The sequence below is a fragment of the Papilio polytes genome, unplaced genomic scaffold, assembly GCF_000836215.1.
Source record: "Papilio polytes unplaced genomic scaffold, Ppol_1.0 DF820678.1, whole genome shotgun sequence".
NCBI classification, from domain to species: Eukaryota; Metazoa; Arthropoda; class Insecta; order Lepidoptera; family Papilionidae; genus Papilio; species Papilio polytes.
This window is the reverse complement of record NW_013528526.1, coordinates 1,951,068-1,957,246: the sequence shown is the minus strand read 5'-3', so window position 1 is coordinate 1,957,246 and position 6,179 is coordinate 1,951,068.

Below are 6,179 nucleotides of genomic sequence, written 5' to 3'. Positions count from 1 at the left end.
GGTTCAGGCGATGTAGGTATTAAAAGAGATTGTACTCTATCGATTAACATAGTTTCCATCGCGGTCTGAACCAAACCTGCGGGTCTGATTGAGGATCTTTCTTTCTTTCGAGACCGATGCTCGCGGAAACTATGACTCTTACTGTGGCATCCCGAGGGACCGCTAAAGGACATCCGTGAAACCGGTTCTGATCCGATATACATGGAAACTTTAGCGATTCCCGTTTCATCGCTCTTGTGAAGACGATTCAATTCGAATCCTTGTTTATCGAGAGTCAACAGATCAGAGTAAGAGAGGAATGGGGAGCCTAAAACTGTCTCGCTGGGCGCTTTAGAAGTAACGTCTGAAGCGGAACCAGGCTGACTCATAGCAGTTTTGGGGGTCTCATGTTTTTTCTTCGGCCTAAGGGTGTAATGAGACAAGCTTTTGATCATACTACTCTGAGTGAACTTGGATATTTGACGTTTAATACGTTTTGATGAGCGGTATACAAAGCCTTTTTTATCTACAGGGGAGGAGGGTGCGCTAATACTCTTAGAAGCTTTCTTATGAGCAAAGGGGTTGTTCATTTTGATAGGATTACTAGATACGCACTTGTTTTTATCCGTATGAGAATCTGTTTTCGAAGTGCTTGGGATATTTCCGTTACTAACTTCTTTTTCTATTTTTACTACCTTATTATTAGTTGCTTCTTCTTGAAATATTTTTAACTCATCGTCTTTGAGTTTAATTTCAATGTCATCCCGGCTACTCATATTTTCATGATCAATAATTCCACAATTTTCATCACCCGAGTTATGCCTTTTTTCTTCGAGCGATGTTAGTTTTCTTTCCATTTGGGCAATAAAATCTGGATTCGCATCATGACTTAAAACAGATTGTACCACCGAACTCGTAGTCTCGATTGTTCGGCTCGAATCTTTTAATCCAAAACTTTCATCATCTTCTTCCGAGCTTGTATACTCAGAACTGCCGACTGATAATGCAGACGATATTGAACCATAAAAGTCACCTTCTCCAGGCAATTTTAAGAGATTATCGCTTCTAACCACTACAGGTGTAGTCGGGCAGGATTCAGATAGCTTCCTCTGATTTGTATCATCCTCTTTAGCTTCAGTATCAACGCTTTTAATATTATCGAGAGATGAGCAAAATATTTCTGGTATAATTCTTTTATCTTTGTCAGTTTCGTCATTAGGGGCGTGTGCACAATCGGTTCGAACTTTTTCATCATCGGATACATTCAAAGTGGGTTCTGACTCGCTCGTCTGTCTCATTGTGGAAGCCGGCGAATGTTCCGAGTCATGAGATTCAGCGATACAAGCCAGACTTGTATGTGCGTGGATTACTGACCTCGCCAGTATAGACGCCATGCCTATACCCTCTTCTTCCTTATTAACCACTTTACGGATTTTAGGTTTCTTTAGTTTCTTTAGCTTTTTAAGTTCATTCTTAATATCTGTTAAAGATATACGTGAATTGTCTGAAGAATTTGATTTGATTGACACTTGATCGTCTTGTTTTTCAGATTTACGCGACCTAGGACCTGAGAATCTTTTAGTAAAGAAATTGGTTTTGATTTTTTTTATCTTTTGTAACGGTCCAGAACTATCGGAATCGTAATCACTCGCTCTATTTAATAAACGATTTAAATCGGTCTGATCTTCGGAGAGGTGTCTCAAGCTTTGGCGAGATACATAATCCTCTTGATAGATAGAACGATCTCCTACGTACTTGGCATTGGATTCTTTTGTTAGTTCTAAGCTTTTATCATCCTCATCAATAGTGTCAGGATCATCTAGAAGATACTGAGCTTTAGGATTAAGTACGTTAACAAGTTTCAATAATTCCTCTTGATGGTTCTGGTAATATTCCGCCAGATCTGTCACACTTTCATCGTCCGTCGCCAAAATATCCAAATATTTCATTAGCTGCCTATTTATAGCCAACGTGAAACACACAACAAACCATGCAAACAAATATTCATGAGTACTTCTTTTATTCACATAGCTTAGATTATTACTTTAAACCACGGGACAACATCGAAAATCATCACATTTAAAGCTTTTTGAATTGAAATTGAAATTTTTAATGGTATTAATATATAATATGGCCTTAGAATCTTACTTTAACATTCTTTATACTTCAATAATGTAAGATTTGACGTTTTTAACTATAGAATTTAAATATTCTGCAAGATGTTTTATTCTCGAACAATACTCACTGCTGCGAACACGGTGGGATGTTAACGGGATGGCTCGGTGTTGGCAACGGGGTTATACTGACTGCGGTGCCTGTAAGAAAGCATTTTAGATGTAACTAAGAGACTGTCATTTACAATGATTTTAGAGTAATGATAAAAGAGACAAGAGAATATCCAGGATTGGATGATAGTGAACAAGATATATACCAATAGCTCTAGCGACGACACCCGCTTCGCCTTCCAAGTCGAAGTCCTGTTGGTAGCCTACCACGGCATTAGCTCCCAGCTCGGCTGCTTTCAAGCCTACTAGACGTTGTACCTAAGATTTAAACCCTGTCAGTACTAGATCAAAAAACACTTGAACATTAAACTTACAGTTATGGTACTCACTTGGTTGCTAAGCTTAATAAATGCCACCTGTCTAGCTTCATTAGATGCCCTCGGTGTTCGTATCTTATCTATCCACTGATATTCCGGATCATCATTAACTATTAGTTCCTCTACAAAACCGTGGATTGCAGTCGCACGATACCCCGGCGGGATCATTGGACCTGACACCAGAAGAATCACAGTTTTGGTTATACAACAACTAAGAAGAGCTAGACCCGCCGTCAGATAATACTAACAGTGAAAGAACTGCACACCGCAACTCGAAGTTTTATATTTATTGAAATCCGAGAATAATTCCACTTTCACGATGACATTCAATTCCCCCCGGATGCCGTGCATCGTGTCGAACACTGGGATCCAGCCTGACATCACCGCGCCTGTAAATAAAACAGCAATCACATAATTGAAAAACAATACGGCCGAGATATCCAAACAGATAGTTAGAAAGGTAGTAAGGACGCTGGACTGTCCAGGGCACTGGACAGAAAGGGGCACCACAGGTCTACGAATTACACAGTCACATAGAACCCTTACGGTGAAGGAAAACATCGTGATGCCTGCACATATCGGCGAAGAAATTCAAAGATACGTGTGAAGTCAACCAACCCGTACTTGGCCACTGTGGTTGACTATGGGCTAGGCACCCTAACTTTAGGGTAGGCTCCGAGCCCCTTGGTGGGGACGAATAGTGAGCTGGTGATGCTGATGATGATAGAACCCTGGTTGTCTTTTGTTTACGTTGTTGTGTATATGGGTAATTATTCTGAAAAGACTTACCCCCAGGTGGCCCTCCTGTGCCTTTAGCATTGTTAGCCTCTCTAGCGAGAAGGGGAGCGAGACTGATAACGACCTTGCCTATCGCGTCATTAGCTGAATATGTGTCATGGTCCATAAGTCTAAGTTGTAGAGGCTCGTCCTGTAGTTCTGATTCATCAACCTGCAATATAATTAATTACTGTCTTTGAATTTGATCCTATATGTCTATTAGAGTATGTACAGTCGCGGTCGTATTCTTCTTAAAAATATATTGCCCTGTTCCTTGCATCATGACATATTTCCTTTTTAAAAATAATCATTTAGGTAGCAGTTAGTTGCGTATATGACGGGATTAATATAAGACATTAGCCGCGTTTCACTGACTGACCTATTAGATACAAACACATTAAAAAGCTGGTTATAGGTCCGCGACTCAACTGTAGTTAACGTGGAATTCCGCCAATTGCCTGACTGTACAAGGGTGTGTAAATACGAAATTAACTCACGTCATCGCGTCCGAGCGAGACGACTGAAAGAAGTGGTCGTCAGTTTGCCGTCATAAGTTGCGTATTTAGAGCACACCTGAAACTAAACTATCGCACAACTGTTTAGTCTTGCTTTGATACCTGATGTACACACTTATCGATTTTTAACTGTGCAACTAAACAGTTAAATTGGCTGCAAAAAAATCGACAATTGACAATCGTACAACAGTTGTACGATAGTTTAGTTTCAAGTGTGTGCACGCTCTTAAAGTTTCAATTAAGAAATAGACATTGGTTAAAGATAGACGTTCACGTCAGACAAATTAATTTATCTATTTCTTTGAACTTGCAGTTTTATTCGTAAATATCGTATTAAATATAAATTAATGTCTATATCTCGAGATTTCCTCATTAAAAAGCTCTGCAGTTATCAATGTATAAATCTATTAATTCAGAGTTTGTTTATAACCACCAGACGTTCGGCAGACGTGGCGCCCCGAAATAACATCGCGTCGCGGCCAAATTATGGAGTTTGAATTGAAAAAATGACCTTGAAAATATTACAACGCATACATAGCAGTTCTTCCATTATGGTTTAATTTAGACAAAGATAATTTTAAAACTAGTAATTAAAAACCAAGTCAATTATGCTTATATTTCTTAGAAGAGAGTTACTAGCATATAATTTACAGGAACTGGATATACCTCTTTGTGCTCTATTCCAATGATCTGGAGCTAAAATGGCATTAATTCTCTGGTTGTTTCCTATGTACACAAAAGGGTATTTTCCATTGGAACAATCAGTTTTCATTAGAAGATCACTTTTCTCTGTTAGACCGGTCACTGAGACGAACCCCATAGATAGTATAACAAATACCTATTAGTGAATGGATAGCGGTGTAAATTTTTCATCCAAGAAAATAATTTAGCAATGGGGAAAAAGAAATTCCTTTGTTACATCATTAGATAAATGGTTTATAAAATAATGCAATTATTAAAATTCACATGATTGTGAAAAGATGCACTGTTTTTAAGAAGTATGTATCTTTTATCTATTATAGTTTAATTATAGAGTTCCATATTTATATTTACTAATACCTTATACCTTACTCAGGAGTATATTGGTTTTCACTTAATATTTTGGTTTTTAGGAGTACTTGATCTTGTATATGCTTAACATAGTGACATTAAAAGAATAATTGTCTTAAATAATCCTTACCTCAAATCTATACCATTCTGTACTATTCCAATGTGGGTTCAATGACTTCCGACAGACATCGGTCTTGTGGGTCACACCTCCAAATTTGACTTCCACAAACGCATCGGTAGTATCACTCGCCCGGTCCATCACCGGCAAATTACGTCCAGCCAGGACTTTCACTTTAATTTTCCCAGGCATTTTGTATTTATACAAGCAATTCTATTACACGATAAATATCAAAATTATCCTAAATAAAATACACACAGTCCTCTTTCACAAGAAATTAACACGTCCATGTCGTCTAATCAGAAAACAAAATAAAGATTATTATTTTCACGATCTTATCTATACCACTTATGAATGTCCTATCGCGGAAGACATCGTGTTCTATGAATAAAACTTGAATGCTTTTTAGTTTATTTGTAATAATTAGCACTTTTCAAGCCACAAATGTGTAAATAAACTGTCTGAAATTGCGCGTAAACAAATAAAGCCACACGCATTTTTACGCATACTACGTTTTTGCGATATAAACACGACACTGCTTCCGATAAAGTGTTACGTTATAACATGAAAATCTAAAAGGATTTATAAATAGAAATTATTTTAAAAATAATTTTCATGGGACACTTTCTTCTCTGTCCTATCTTGTCTATTTGTCATGATGACATTGACAGCTGTTAAGTCAATTGACAATAACAAGATAAAATTTATCAGTTCTAAAATAAAAAAAATATTTAAAATAACCTAATTTATTTAAAATTCATATCAATGCAAGAGAAATCAAAACCAAATGAATCAGTTTTTGTTAGCTTTTATAACTAAAACAATACAAACAAGATTTATTTGTTTTAAGTTGGTATTTAGTTGTGGTTTCTTTTCGCGCAAAATCAGCGGAAAAGGTGTTTCATAGACAATTTACGTCAATGAAATCTTAAACACAACTGTTTTCTGTCACTGTCATTAGAACAGGTGTCGAGAAATTTCATTGAAGTTATTTTAATTACTCCTGTAATATTATCAAACTTCTCAAAAATAACTTTGTGGCTTAGCCTTTATCGTGTGCCACAAATTTTAAACTTTCACTATGAAAATATTCACTCAAAAATTCTGTGCTGTCCAATTGAATGTAAATGCTTTGTGT